Below are 16,091 nucleotides of genomic sequence, written 5' to 3' on the forward strand. Positions count from 1 at the left end.
TTTGACCGGGGTAGTTTACATTTTTATTGAAGTGCACCCTTTTAGTCCAATGGAAATAATTCTGCTGAACTTTCATAAACACCTTCCTCGTTGATTAAGGATCCTTCAAATCGAGACTCGGTGGGGCGAAGGTGCATTGCGGTTATGATGTAAATAAAATACATTACCATAGTTAAACATTGTTGTACATGAAAGAGAAAGATTTAAATAATTTGACGAATAATAATCTACCCGGACAGCAACATCCGGAAGTAGCGGTCTCTCACGCCGAAAAAAGAAGGCTCCAGCTCGATCAGCGAACGATGATGCGAGCGGAAGGGAAATTTATTGGCCAGCCACTCGATGACATACTCTCCGCCTGTTTATATATTTACGAGCAAGTGGGAAAGTTGGTCGTACGTCGCGTCATCCAGCATCCGCCTCAAACGGAGCTTGGCGAGTGGAAAGTTGGTCCCTCGGGTTTTTTGGTCCTGATTGTCTCGATGGTTGTCTTGAGCGATCCTTTTTTTTACTTTATTGTCGTCTCGTGCCCCCTTTTTTTTACTTCCGCCTCGTAGACGCAGTCCACCAGGTTTCAGCACCGATGAAAGTTTTCGCACATCGTACCTGATTTATCCGAGTTCCCGAGACAAGGTCGGCACGGGATGGCTTCGATCCCGTCACCGAAGGATATACGGCGCGCTTGAAAGAGTATGAAAATCCCATAAATAGAAGCCGGACGTCGGTGGCGCCGGATCAGTGCCGATGAGCAGAGATTGCAAAAGGAACTTATTATGAAGATGAATAACTTTCCGCCGCACCTGTTCCTCCGTAATGTGCCACATTTTTCATCCATACCGGGTATGGTTCTCTCATGCACTCGAACGAAGATCAACAATTATGGTAATTTGGAGGAAAAATCCCTGCGGCACCACGAGAGAAAACAGTTGATTTAAAATGTTTATTATTGCTACAAACTTGATTAATTCATGTTTAATGTATCGGTAACCATATTATGTGAGATTATTTTCCATGCTGCAGAGGAAAATGTTTCCGAATAAAATTGCATAAAAATGAAACTCCAATGGAATAAATCGGTTTTTGTTACGGTTGTAAAACACATCATGCGCGAAAGGATATTGAAATGAAGCTCCAACCAAAAACCAAACCGATGATGAATACAATTTGTCTTGCTTCATTGTCATTCTCTTGGAAGGTTCTTACTAACTCCCATGGGATCTTCCGCCAGCTCATGAAACCCTCGGCAGATGGTGTATCGAAAACGCGAGCGAGAAATAATCCAGAAATGGGTAACGAAACGTTCGCGAAAAAAGGAAACACAACAAAGTAGCATGAATTGGAAACGGCTTGCTGCCACCATATTATCCCTAGCAGAGGCGTAGGATCTTGCCTGTCGTGTCGGAAAGGCGGCATGAAATCCTCCAGCCGACCTATTGCTTTCACCCCGACCCCGACCTGGACACGTTAATACGCGCCAAGGTATGCAAAGTCACGAACGCGCTCGTATTGAACGGGCCGGAAATGACGTTCCCCCCCAGAAGGTGGAGCCCTGGAAGGGTGGCCATGGGGAAATCGGACAACCGGTGCTATGACGAGGCTCGCTGTGGGGATTGTGGGGAAAAAAGCTGTGGGCGAAATGGGGGCACTGGGTATTGTGGTTCTTATTGTTTTTTTCGAATTCTTACCCTTGAGAAGGTATCGATAGAAGGGAGGTTAAAAAATTACTTCGATTTATTTTATTTCGACGGCCATCGTATCGCCACCGGTGCGTGCCCTCCGACCTTTGGTCAAAAAGAGAGTACAATTTAAATGCGAAAAAAAGTATAAATATAAAAGAAAATAAACAAAAGCAATGAAGTTGTCCCTGAACTCGTCTTTAGCAGAAATAAAAATATAGAAATTCGAGAAAAGTACCGCCGCTTACTAAATAGTGATGAGAATTGTGAGGGCAGAGAAAACAAAACAGCAAGAAATACTGTTCGGAGGAAAGGTACCGAAAAAAGGACTCATCCTCTTCCCTGTAATCTCACGCAACCCTCGCAGCAGGAATCGAAAATAAACAAAATCGACCAGAAAGGATGCTAACAAGCGAAGGCGAAATGTAATTCGAAGCAGTGATAAGCGGCAGCAGCTTCCATTTGCTTTTGGGGCGGGTTTTGCCCCCCTGTTTTGCTGAAGCAGCCTGATATCCTGATGCCTTCCCCGTAACGGTGTTTTGTTTTGGCTTCTCGCAAAAGGATCCAGCAGCGTGCACCAAACGCGTGCAAAACAACGCCGACTTGCCCGCTTCGCCGAAGTCGAAAGCTCCGAACACGAAAGCTTCCCGAGGCGGGCGCGAACGGTACAACCGAACCGGCAAAGCTGCCGGAGGATCAGTTGCTTTTGAACCGCGGACCGCGACGGACGCACGGAAAATCATCCCCTCTCAACGCGCGTTTTAGTTCAATTCGCTTCGCGTTCTGTGGAACACGATACAGACAGTGTCGAGTGAAGTAAAATATAAAACTACGTAAGTGAGTGGTTTCTTTGGGTATCTTTTTTCAAAGGACTTTTTGGGGGTGGAAAGGAACGTAGTCTCGGATTTGAACAGTTTCTAGTGCAGCGCGCAACGTTGAGCTTTGCAATATCCGTGTGACGCGCATGGATGGTTGATTGTGTGTACACGTGTCTACGGATTGAAGCTTCTTTTACATTTTTGTTGAAGGATGTATTTTTCCGGATGTTCTTGCTCTTATTTCTTCTTGGCAAGCCCATCTCGCGACGAGATCAAAAAAGATGCACTTTGCACTGGAAAGTGAGACGCCAGCACCTCAACATGGTGCGTGCGCATGCAGTTATCATGTGTGTGTGTGTGAATGTGTGTGTGTGTGTGAAAGAGTGAAAGAGAAACCGGATTGGGTGCAGTGAAAAAGAAACCAGCCAGAGCAAGAAAAACAAAACCAAGCGCCAGAGAAAAAGAAAAGATATCGAAGCAAAACAGGTTCCCAACAAGAGAGAAAGTTGCGAAAGCCAACCGCACAAATCACGCGAACGGCCCGTCGCGATCGTTGGCCTACAGCGATTTAGTTTTACGTACGGTGTGGAGCCGCTATTTCTTCTGTCTTTCCGTCTTGATGGTTTCCCTACCCCACCCCTGCGCTGAGGGTCCGCTGGGGGTTCGGCTCGAGGCAGTGGCCACCATTTTGCACAAGTTATCTGCAAGTTTCATCCTGTGGCTGCCGGCTCTGCATCCTGAGTTTGTTAGGTGGCCGATAACGGCATAAGCGCATGGATTCGATGGGAAGACGGAAAAAGTTTTACCGGTTACGTGTGTGCGTGTGTTGAGTCCGAGTGGAGTATACATCAACAGGCTAGGAAAAGTTCTGCCCTGCAAACTGCCTTTTTTCGGCCTCCGTAACATATGCCCAAAGGCACTCAACTGCAGGACGTTTCTTCGTCGGATACTTGTTGATGCCGGAAGGCTGCCGAATGTTCCAATTAATCACCGTGGGCGGTTGTTCTTCCGTGGAAAATCCCGAGGCGAGTTCCCCGGGCCAACTAGAGGGGGAATGTGCAGCAGTTGCGGTTGCACCGGACTGGCAAAGTTTTGCTGCCAGCTTTGCGTCGACTTGGCCACCGGTGTTGCGGTGAAAGTGGCCGCTTTCAGAGTGTGTGGATTCGGATGGTTCGGTCGATATGCACTTTGATTGCAGTTTTCGAGCAGCCCAACAATGGCCGCCCTGCACGAGGGGCAGACAGCGGTGGCAGACCACTCCACCCGATGGTTCGTGAAAGTATTTTTTGTTTAGTTTCTTTACACTCCGATAGGAACCTCGTCGTACGACATGGACATGGAAATGGACCATGCCAGCTGGACGTTGACGAGAAGTGCAAATGCCATCGGAGGTCAAGTTTTGCGAGTTTTCTGGTTTCGTTTGAAATACTTCAGCCAGCTGAAGGAAGGGTAGTGCCGGAATGTGGTAGGGTTCGTTATCCTACACCAATGGTTTGGGTTTTGGTATTTTGGGAATCCGATGGAGAGGTCCACGAGATATGGAACCGCATTTCTGCGAAAAACAGATTATTGTGGCCTTTGATGGGACCAAACTTGGGAATTCAAACAATTATATGTGTTTAGAATATTTTGTTAACGTTGCCATACAAATCGTTTCTAGCCTGGGATAGAAAAACAGTTCAGTTATGTTGCCAAATTCACATACAAAATAACTTCAGATAAATCTAAAAACTAATGTGTCAAATTGTATGTATTACTTAAAATCAATAGGCTTGTTTTCCTTGCCCACACCTTTTCGAATCGTTCAATTCATTTAGATTAAGATCTTCTCACTCCGACTTAAATGAAAACTCACAATGGCAGCGTTTCTTCCAACGCCACAAATACGTTCGTTCAACACAAACGAACATCTTGACGGATGCTAAACCAAACGCATTCCATCATCATTAATTTCGCATCGTAATTCAAATCGCCTATAAAGGTGTTTGAAAATCGATAAAGTTAGGCTCCGATCGTAATTCCACCGGAGGAAAGGCCGATACGGCCGATGGTACAAAACTCATCCATGCGTAATGTTTGGGCTGCTGCGTGCTGCCATTTTCCGACGGTTTTCCTCCCGGTCACCGTGGCGCCACCATTCCCGCTCATCGAACCGCTCATTACCTCTTTCACTTTCTTTCACGCTTGATTTGATGCAATTTTGTCTTATACTCCGAAGGAAAAGTCCCCCCCTCCTCCAACGTCCTCCCCACTTCTGGCGAGGCGTCCTCCGGTTCCAATCGAGCCGGCGAGAGAAAGATGACTCCCCGCCGAGGTTGATGGGTTTTCTTAATCAGCGAAGTAATCATCATTATGGCACATTGTGTTTGCTTACACACGCGTAAGTGTGTTTGTGTGCGTGTGCGGTTCGATGATTTCGTTTGCTACCCAAGTAAAAAGTGAACAGTGAGCTGCTGCTGCTGTTCCTTGTGGCCATTTGGCCTCGTTAAAGGTTGATCATCGAGTATGTCCCGCCTTCTCTCTTTCGCGCGATTTGTTTTCTTATCTCATCCCTATCACCTCTCACCATCGCACCATCATTATCAGATGCTGCATCTCCTAACCGAATCGGTTGAACAGCAAATTGGTGTGCCATCTTTATAAACATGCATTACTTTTCTTATTTCGCTTTTGTTCGTCAAATCTTTCTAAGCCATCGGCATTTCGTTACGAAAGGTAGCGGAACGGCACCCGAAGGAGGAGAAGCGGGGAGAATGAAAATTGATACACAGCGAAACAGCATCCACGGCGAGATTGGGACGGCCTCGATCAGCGTGTGGCGTTTTTAAAAATCGAAAACCGAAAACCAAACCAAAGCCAGGGAAATTCGCGTTCCCGCAAAACCAATCAGCGAAATGATGATGCGATGCCGGAAAACTCCTGTACACAAACACAATGCGAACCTGACCGGGGGTCCGAGGGAACCGAGGGAAAGGGGGTTGTTTGTTGCGGGAAGCGATGAAACTGAAAACTGATGATCAAGCCGACATTGATCGAGAGGAATCGAAAAGCGCAACCAATGAAAATAAGACGACCAGGAACCCGGCGAAAAGCGGGAAGAAAATCGCGCCGTCGCGATTTGTGATTTGCAACGAAAGAGAAAGGGCTTCGACAGCAGTCTGACTTGCTTTGACTGGAAAGCTGCGGGAAGGTCGAGCGTGGAGCTAACAAAAGAAAGAAAAACGAAAAGCTGGTGCAGCATCAAAATGTAAAACATTGGGCATCCCGAAAGAGCGTGGAAAATTCTACCATCCGACCGAGCGGAGCCAAGCAGGAAAATCGATGAATTGATTATTGATTATGATTTAAATGCAAAACTCGATGCTTTCGTTGATAGGACGGATCGTAGCTTTATTTTCTTTCGCTCGAAACTTTCCCCTCGGGAGTTTCTTTGTTTCGATTTTAATCTCATATCGAGAAGTGACGGGGGAAACCCATAAATTGTTGAATCAAGTATAGGAATAATGAGGAAGGTGGAATGAAGGTCAGTGATAACAAACTTGTAGAAAACCTGTTTCGTTTCCGACATGGAACTGGAAATCGTTTCGTGCCATTGCAACAAGGGACAAGCAGCTTCTACGTTTTCAATGTTGATTTTTGATCCGATTCCGTGCGCCGTTCAGCTAAAGTGAGAGTTTTCCACCTACTAAATGCTCGTGTTCGTGTTCTTTATACCCTTTCCCCAGTGCGTTCCCGGTTAGTGTGTGGCGTGTGAAATAGTGCTAAAGATAAGAAAGCTGTGAATTAGTCGGTGAAAGAAAAGAAAAAGGTGCAGGTGGAAAGCGCGAAGAAGCTTTCCCAGTCCAATTGGAAAGGAAGGTAAATTGTGGCGGGAAGCAAAAAAGAAAAAAATAAATAAACCAACAACGACACGCAAATCGACATCCGGCGCCGGAGAAACCCGCAGCCTCAGGTCGAAGTGTGAGACGAACCGAACGACCGGACAGGGCCGATCCCGGAATTAAGCAACGAAAAACGACCCGGAACCGTCGGCGGACCGGTGTGCAGTCACACATCGCAAACGAGCGGAATAAAACAATCAATAGGAAGCGGTAGCAGGCAGTAGGAAAACGATACCGGAAACCCTGCGACAAGCGTAAGCGGAGAAGCTGCGCGGGAAAGCAATCATCGGGAAAAGCCCACGGCGAGGAAGCGAAAGGGTAAGTCGCGCCGCTTGAACCCAGTTCGCATGGATGTGTTATTTACTTTTTATTCGCTGTCTTACATTTTCCACCAATTTACTTGGCGCTACCTCCTTTGCCTTTGCGACGACTGCAGTGACATCGTTTTGCCGCCACACGAATGAGGTTGCTTTCTCTATTTTATTTTTATTTTTTAATGTTTTTGGAGCCGCTCGTGCCAAGTGGTGTACGTCAAACGAGGCGAAGATTGCCCTCGACTTTTCTCGAAGGGAAAACAATTAAACGAGGTGGCAACGATGGCACCTGTTAAACACGGTCGACTAGAATCTACTCCACATTACAATGAAGGCAACATGGTCGTACCGTTTTTATGACTTTCTTTTTCTTGTTACAAATAAGATGCCTTGAAGTTAACAACTGCAGTAACATGGAGATAATACCATGAGGTTTAGCTTTATTACATTCGTATGCTGTTTTTATCATGTACAACATCTTGACATTTTTCAACGGTGTGATTTGCAATGGAAAATATTTGAATGATGTGCAGGACAATATTGAATAGAGATGATTGAAATGTTTTGATTGATTGCCTTTAATTTCGCAATGAAGTACTTCTTTCTCAATTATGTTTATAGTTTTTTTTCTCTTTTTCTCATTAACTCATTGTTATCACCGCTAAAATTATTTTTAAGTATAATTACAACTTGTTTGAACTGAAATTTTATTAAAATTACTCGTCACTTCGTTTGTAATATTAGAAAAAATGCAATTATATTTATTTAACATATCTTTTCCATCTCAAGCTTGCATTTGAAATTACCTAATTTGAAGCTTGGAAAGTATCGAGTAGTAAATAAAGGATTTCCTTCCCTTTACTGCATTGTTTACGCATTTTAAATTCCAGACAAATTTTCTTTGAAGTTTGATACACACATGTTTATTACATTTTGCGCATCTTTGTCTGTTTGTATTTTGTAAACTCTTTTTGTAATAGAATTTTGTAAACTCTTTTATTCATAACTTGTTTATTATTTGGTGCAACAAAAAAATATTATTAGTAGCATTTGTGTTGGAAAATATATTTTTTCCTAATCAAGTGTTAAATTGCCCGTATGGCCAATCATCATCAGTCCTTTATCAAACGAATTAGAAGACTTATTTCCAACCACTACCTTTGCAACATATGGCACAAAATCAAAGAGAACTTCAGTTATCGGATCGGTTGACAAAAAATACACGGTTTTACACTGTTAATCCCCATTCAGCGTTATCTCGGCGTCATGTGGCGCCTATGGAAAATCAGATTGAAGGGTTCGAAAATTCGATTATCTTTGCAAAAAAGTGAGAAAAAGGGCTCGAACCCTGCTGATTGGATAACCCACCATTGGGGGCCACTGTTTGTTCGTCCAATTTTCCCGAACTCGCAGCCTCCCTGTCCCTCGCCAGGTGTACGGTATCTGTTTTCATTTCAAAGCACCACAGCTAGCGCCCGCTGGGAGAAAGCGTTCTGCCGGCCGACCTCTTTATCGAGCACTCCGACCGCGAATGGGGCGCTGATTTTTCGCTGCAAGTAAAAAGGAAGCATCTATTGTTGCTTTTTATGGGACCATGGCTCCCAATGGTTTGCGAGCTCTTACACACGAGTATTTTGCACCGTTCGGGAGGAACAACAATGCCGGTTGAAAGTGGTGGCGATACGGTGGCAGGGTAGCATAGGCACTTTCGACTCGAAGCCCATCGACATTTTACTTCACTAGGCTTTTCAGTTTTTCTTCGGCTCGAAATAAGTGATAAGAGATCGCACGCGAAGAATGGGTCGCATTTCGCTTTAGAACTGCGTCTGAGGATGCTTACGATGCCTGTTGGAAGGACAAACAAATGGTTCCTTCACGACCCCCTCCCCTCCCTCGTGCAGGTCCATTTTAAGTGAATGGTTCTGTTGGGTATTTTCGTTTTTTTTTGTTCCAACTTTGTCTTTCTTCTAAGATTTTTCCTTCTTGCTGCGAAACACAGCCTCACATTCACCGATGCGCCAAGGACGAAAATGTCCCGGGACCACTTTGTTCTCTGGTTGTTCTCTTCGGGCTCTTGGCACGCGGATGCCATCGCGAACGGCAAAGGGCGGCCGCCTGCCAGTAAACGGAAGATGCGTTGCCTTTTTTTCTGTTTCGTAGTCCATGGTTTCATTTTGTTGGCAGAGCCGGGAAATGGTAACTGCGGCCAACAACCGGCGTTTTCACCACCACCACCACCGGTCACGCCTTCGTTTCGTTTCGGCGGAAGGATGCGGAAAATTCAACGTTACAACTGGTCTCCCGGGGAGGAAAGTTCGCGGACCTGGGGAGGAGACAGCGGGGTCATCGTTTGCGAATGATGAGCGCTTTTGAAGTGGCAGAGGCCGACCCATGGCTTGGCGTTCTAACTGACACGAATGGGGCCATTTAAATCAAAAGCTCCAGGGATAGCCAACGTGAAGTTCGAAGGCGTTTTTTTCTGTGCCTTTCAAGGGCCTTTAAAAATTTAAAACTTTCAAGTTTTTCTGTTTTCAATTTAATTGATTTTTACGATCCTTTTTGGGAACACATTCCAATTTTTTCACAATTTGGGTTTTTGTTTTTCTCTAGCACTTTTAAATTATATGAACTCGATCGGATTTTTATCTTTGTTTGTGTTGCTTTCTAAAAAACCATCCAATGAACCGTTCGATTTTCCCGGCCTTTTTCTCTCTCTCTCTGCGTTGACGTCGGGCAAAAAATGGAGGGGGCACCGTGGGCCGTGGGGGAATATTTTATGAAATTTATGATATTAAAAAGCCCTCCTTCCAAGCCATCTCTGTTTCATTTTTTCCTCCGCTCGATTACTCAACCTTCGCTTTTAACGTGAATGGGGTACTGCGACAACAACAAACAAAAACCCTCACTCAATCGGGACGGTTACGATCGAATTTGCGTGCCGTATCAACGAGGTCGAGCATTTTTCGTTTTTTGTTTATACGGTACCTTCTTTGTTAGTCCCCAGGGCCTGTTGGCAGTTTGTAAGTCAACGGTAATGATTATTACATTGGCCGATGCTCAACCAGGACCGATGGCGAAAGGAAGAAACAGAAAAAACGGTGTCCGTCCGGTGGAAACGCGCAAAATCGCGGGAAGGACATGAACCTTTATTGTTTTTTTTCTTGATAGGGAGGTGGTGTTTCTTTGTATCCTAATTTGGGTTGAAAATTGGGAAAACAAAGAATCGGACCATCGGGAACGGGACGGGCACGGGAACGCGTTTTGGTGAGGCTTCGTAGATGCGGCCAAAATTACAGCTGGCGTGCATATTGATGAGCCCAACGCTGCAGGAAAACCCCGATGGCGGACTTTTGGGTTCGTTCTCGTTGCTCCTTCCTGTTTTTTTTTCCTTTCTTCTTTTGTTTCTGTTTGTAGCAAAGCTAATGAAGCATTCATTCGGCCCGAAGCAAACCTCACCAAACGGAAGGGACAAAACCGAAGCGGGCCCAAACCGCGGTTGGCTCAAATGCGCGAAACTCAGCGATAACGTTGGACTAATTTAAATGGAAATTCCGCTGGACTCCAAACGAGCGGAGCAAAACAAGAACTGGGAAAAAAGGTCGATGAAAACACAGAACACGCGGATCCACGAAACGAATCGAAACGACCGGCCGGTTTGGTATGGGAAAACCTTCCATTTGTAACCGAATAGGACCATTCCATTCTGACTCAGTTTTCCACTAAACCAATTTGAAGTTTACTTCTTCAAGTTACGCATTGCTACAATTTGCTTTAATGCAGTCAACAAAATTAAACATAAATTCATACGGAAAAGCTATTCGAGGGAGAAAACAACAGCCGCCCGAAGAGGCGAGACGTCCTTTCAGCGCAAACCGGGAAAGATTACGTTGGCGCAAGACGCTAAGTAATATTTATGTGTTGGATTTTTCTTACCTCTTATTTTTTCCATTACTGAGACTTTGCTCGGGCTCTAGCGTTCTCTCTTCTGCTCCATTTTTCCCTCCTCATACGGTGATTAACGGACCGGCCATAATAAGACGGGGTCATCAATTTTGGCGGCGTCCTTCCGTTCCCCGATCGCTAGTTGGTACTCGTAGGATAAATTTCCACGACAAACGGCGGGCCACGAGAAAGCTCGCGCAAAGCTCACACTACCATTGAGGTGAAATACGGTACGGCGTCTGATGGTGTGCAAAAGGTAAGCCGGATGATGCAAACCGTGAACGCAATAAACTCTGATAAGCAGCGAGATACGATACGCGCGTAATTTTCCCTGCTCTTACTGCTTCCGAAAAGCAAACATAAAGAAATCCTTCAATAGCATGTTTTTCCAAAGCTCACGCAACGCCGCCCGTATCGCCCTTGCGTGCCATGCGTGCCATGCGTATGGGTATGCTGCTGCATGCTGGAAAAAAGGGAACTCGGGAAAGTGTAGCATTGCGTTAAAGTAATCGAATCCCGGCCCACGAATCCAGTGACGTTCGCTTTTTCGGCACACGCTGCCCAGTTTTTGTTGGGGTTTTGATGGTGAGGAGGGGTGGGCTGGGGGGGGGGGGGATTAGGGAAAGGAAACGAGCATGTAGGGAAAATAGGCTCCATGCCGATGGTGATGCTTTATCGTGCCAACCCACCGATGCCGGATATCCTGCGTACACCAAAGATGGGAGGGGAGTTGATGTAGATTTTTATGGAACCGAGCCGTGCGACCGACCGAGAAAAATGGACGCATCCTTCAGCAGAGGAAAAAACACACACACAAACACACGTACGAGTATACTCCAATGGAAGAAAATTCCGCTCGATCGTGTGTGGCAGGAAGCAGCAGTCTCGTATGTATGCGTATATGTCCCCCGGTAGTTTATCGTCCTTTTCTTCTGCCGGCTCCGTTTCGGTAATGGAATGGAAACGTGTTGGTTTCGAAGGCAACGGGGAGCGTCTTGGGGCTCGGGAAAACCATGGCAGCGTGACACTCGCAGTGCGCCCCTCAACCCACATGTGCTTTTGGCCCTTTATTGGAGTGTGAATGTCTGGTCCGCCCTTAAATTGATGATGTTCAAAATTGCATCCTCACACAACTGGTCGTTTCTCAAAGTGGGGACTCACCGTGCTCGACTGAAGCTGAATCGCATCGCCACAACCGATATCGTCCGACCTCGTCCGTTGCCCGAATCAGCGATGGTAGCAAGGACCCACTCTAATGTGCCAGTAATACCCACCATCACCATGTTTTCCATGCTCTGCAAAACCTCCGTATTCGTATCTTCGTCGATGTCCTCCGGCGTCGATGATGGAGCGGAATTCTAACGCTGTTGGTTGATTTGGAAAGTGAAAATTCATCGTGCTTTTCTTTTGCCATTCAACCAGCACCTCCAATCTAACCAACGTAAATGGTGCTTCATGTTCTATGCTTGTGACCAGGTGCTACCACTTTCGACGCCGCACGACGAGAATGTCAATTAAACCGACACGAGCTGTGTTCCTCTCACGTCAGATGCGAAATTTCCCCTTTGCAGTTCCCAGCACAAGGAGCAGAAAATGCTTTCATTTTAATGCTGGCTTAAAACTGTTTACCAGAACCCTTTTTTTCAATTTCATAAACTACACACAAAGAATCCATTGTGTGCCACGAGAAAAGGCAGAAGAAAGGGTTTGCTAGTAACAATATCGTTCGCCCAATAATGTGTTCATCAAAACCACCGATCAAATGGTGCTCATATACTCATACAAAAGGGATCCCCGGCAGACCTGCTCTCGATCCACATTTCCCCCTTTTTGGCGACAGTTTTCCGAGGGTAGCATAAAAGCGACGTCAGGCGTTGAAACCTCTCCCGGGACAAATGCGACCAGATGGCTGGCTGGTCAGTCTCTGTTTCGGAACGGGGTGGTATTTTTTTTCGTTTCTCTTTTTGTCACACATACTACATCTCATGCATACATGCATAGGGGGTTTAGCACCAGTCGGAGCTCCATCATCGAGGAAGGGGTGAACGGCAGTCTTTAAGGAAACTTGGGTGGAGGTTATGAAAGGAAATGAGCCCCATCCGCCCGTGGTAGTGGTGGTGGTGGTGGTGGTGGTGGTGAGTAGATAGGATACGGTTCCAAGATAAGAAACGTTGGTTGGAAAGCACAGCAGCTTCGCTGGAGTTACTTTTATGGCCACGACTAAGTGAAATTTTTACCCAAATAAAATATACGAACTTTTTCCTAAGCAGTTCTTATAATTCCGGTTTGTAGCATCAAGAAAATTTGTTTCACCTTTATTTTATAAATTAACTGACGATTTCTTAGCTACACCGCTTGGGATATTTGATAGTTTATGTTATCATATTATAACACAATTACTTTCGATTTTTCGTTTAAGAATGATAAAATACTACAAATGAAATGAACTAAAAACATTTCATTGAACAGAGCATTTTCATGAAAGGCCATCGTTTTTTACTTGCACGCTCACCGCAAGCACACAAAATGGAAAAGCTGCCAAACATTTGTGTTTGTCCTTTGGTGTCCGCACGGGTCGCCCAAGTGTTTTTGGCGTCCACCAAACGTCCGCTTTGAACATTGTTGGACAAGCACAAGCAATCATGCTTGTGCTACGACAGACGAGCATTCAGAAACAGGCAGCGCGTCCCGTACTATCCCCGACCTCCCAGTTCCTCACACCCCAGCGAAATGAGTCGAAGGGATGCATAAAATTTTATGTTTCATAAAACCAACCCACCGAAATCAGCCCCCCCTCCGAATGTACGCTGGACGGAGGACGAGGGCACCTATTGTTATGAGCGATGACCGCGATGGGAATGTAATGGACGGGAACGGGAAGAGGGGGAATTTTCCAGACAATGGCAAAAAAGTGCAATTTAGATTGCAACCCTGCATCCATGCACCGGTGGAGGCGTTTGCTCAACACATCACACATACACTCATGGCCGGCCGTTGGTGCTTCGTCGGGTAAGCTTTAATTAAAGGATGTATTCATGTGCTTGCACACCAGCTTTCCCCATGAGTCGTCGATAGGAGCTCGTCGCTCCGGTGAGTTTGTTCCATTTTCTTTTCCCCTGTTGTATCACAAGCACTGGGTCAAATGCTATCAGCGACAGGCAATCGGAAGGGACAGATTCGTAGAATTCTCGCTCGATGAAGCTCCGAAAAGCAGGTTGCGTATCTCGTCGCATTTTGGCAAATACTTATCGCCCGTTATGCCCGAGGAGAGTGATACCAGTCATCACCAGTTAGAGTGGACAAGGGAGGGGGTGAGGAAGTAATATACTGATATGGCTCCAACCCTAAACCGTAGCGATTTTATTCATACGTTTGTGCGGCTGCCCCGAGCTCATAGCGGATAACGGACGATAAGCAGGTTTTGTAAAGGACGCCTCATCCACGCAGCATCCTGCCATATTTCGTCTGATAGTGTTTTTGGAACGGGAAAAACGGGGTGAACATCGTTCCGGTCTATCAATTCCCTTAGCATTCCCTTTCCGAGGGACACCGGAACTTTCTTCCGCGGGTGATAACGAGCCAAGCTTCAAATCCCTATACCACATCGGAAGGAAGCCTCTTCTCGGAGGAAGCTCACTAGCCCAGACTTCATTAGCGTAAAGGGCTAACGGAAAGCCCCCTCCAGGGAGCTGGAAGTTGTCGACGATGTCCCCCTAATAATCGTTTTTCCACCCGGAGGAGTCGCAACCACGAGACTCGCCGGAACTGCGCCATGAATTATTCATGGCCCGATGGCACCGCTTTGCTCGAGGCTGGTTTTGGCTTTTCCATGTGGTTTGCAGCGTCGTTCAGGGGTCTCGCGTCGTCGATCGATGTCGTGTCGAAATGGAATCCTTCCAAATGTCCCGACAGGACGGCACGAATGGGAGGCGAATCGTACGGGTAAGGTATATGGCAGCCTTTTCCTAATCTTCTCAGTTGACCAACGACACGGTCGCACATATATTCACCTCATAGCGAGCCATCCTCGTAAGATGTCCTCCGAGTTAGACCATCATTCGTCCCATGCTACATTTGTTTCTTGTCATCATTCGTAAATTTCGTGTGCATCAAGCACAAAAAGTGTTAAATGTGAGCCTATGTGAAACTCTTCAAATGTACGATATAAATATGAATAAAACTGAAGCACATTGTAAATATTCATCCCAGCTTCAGCCATGTAACAAATACAAAGCAGAAAAGTGTTTTTATGTAATATACTTTTCGTGTTTTAGTTTAATAAAATATTTGTAATTTTATATTTGTAATTATTTCTACTTACTTCTGATTGTTACCAAGTGCATTTCAATTGATTTTCAATGATTTTATTACGTAATTCGAATAATTCATACAGAGCTAGAAAATTATTAATAGGTTAATTATGCCATGTAAAATTAACGTAAATATCAAAGAAAATAAGTTTTTTTTTGTTCTACAAAGTAAAACCCACATAATTTCTGTGTAAATAATCTGAAAAGCAATCGTACAATGTATTTTACTATTCTATTTTATTACCCCTTAAAAAGTTTCAGATTCATTTCATTTTTGCCTTTGCTTCATGCTAAAGGATTATTTTTTACTTATTTGCATCAAATCACAATGAATGTCAATGTAACATCGTCTTTAGAGCATATTTTTCCGCTTCTCTATTCATGCATGCATTAACTCATGCATGAGATTGACAACATGCAAAAAGAAAAGACAAACGATATGTATCACCCATTCCCGGCACATCTTGCATTATTTTTGCGGAACAAGTGAACGATATCGTTCCTCGCTACGTTAGACGGCATCGGTTATCTGCTAGGCTGAATCGTTCTCTGCAATCCGGATTACATGTTCTTTCCCCCATTGTGCATTCCGGTTCACGGATCGAGTTTTTTCTCTAGAATTTTCCATCCACTATCGATATACTGGAAGCTGTAAGGGATCTGTGCGCGATTGCAGTTCCGTCGGTTTTCACCCGAGAACCTTCTCTGACATGGCACAATGTCCTTTGTTTTTCGCTCTCGGCTTATCTTTGGATGCACGAATTTGTCCCGGTGCAAGCAGGGAAAATACACCAGCTGAAACCTATTTCACATCGCTGTTCCGTTGGAACACTCAGTCTGTACGAATGCTGGAGCGGAGTTTTCTCTGCATCTCCCATCATCCCGAATGATGGAATATTACGTTTCGGCTCTCCGTTCAAATGTTTTACTACATTTTTATGTTGATCAAATCCAGCATCTATCAATCCAAATTATCGTGGAATACCATAGAACATAAAGAAATATCATAAGTCGGATTGAATTCGCTCCTTGCTATTGGAAATCCGAACGAAACGAGGTATACGATAATACCGAGAGCATCCATAAAATGAAGGAAACCTAGCACATTATTTTCCGTCCACTTTCTTCGATGCACCCACCACCCCGACGT

The 16,091-nt window shown here is 45.2% G+C and overlaps 1 protein-coding gene across 1 annotated transcript in view; it reads left to right on the forward strand.

Annotated features, from left to right (window-relative positions):
* The first annotated feature begins 2,386 nt into the window (after positions 1-2,386).
* LOC131259990 (uncharacterized) overlaps positions 2,387-16,091 on the forward strand; it is a 46,542-nt gene continuing 32,837 nt past the window's right edge. Inside the window, exons 1-2 of the mRNA XM_058261611.1 lie at positions 2,387-2,509; positions 6,220-6,693. The gene's annotated coding sequence lies outside the window, so the exon portion shown is untranslated. The remainder of the gene's footprint in view (positions 2,510-6,219; positions 6,694-16,091) is intronic.

The sequence above is a fragment of the Anopheles coustani genome, chromosome 3, assembly GCF_943734705.1.
Source record: "Anopheles coustani chromosome 3, idAnoCousDA_361_x.2, whole genome shotgun sequence".
Lineage (NCBI taxonomy): Eukaryota > Metazoa > Arthropoda > Insecta > Diptera > Culicidae > Anopheles > Anopheles coustani.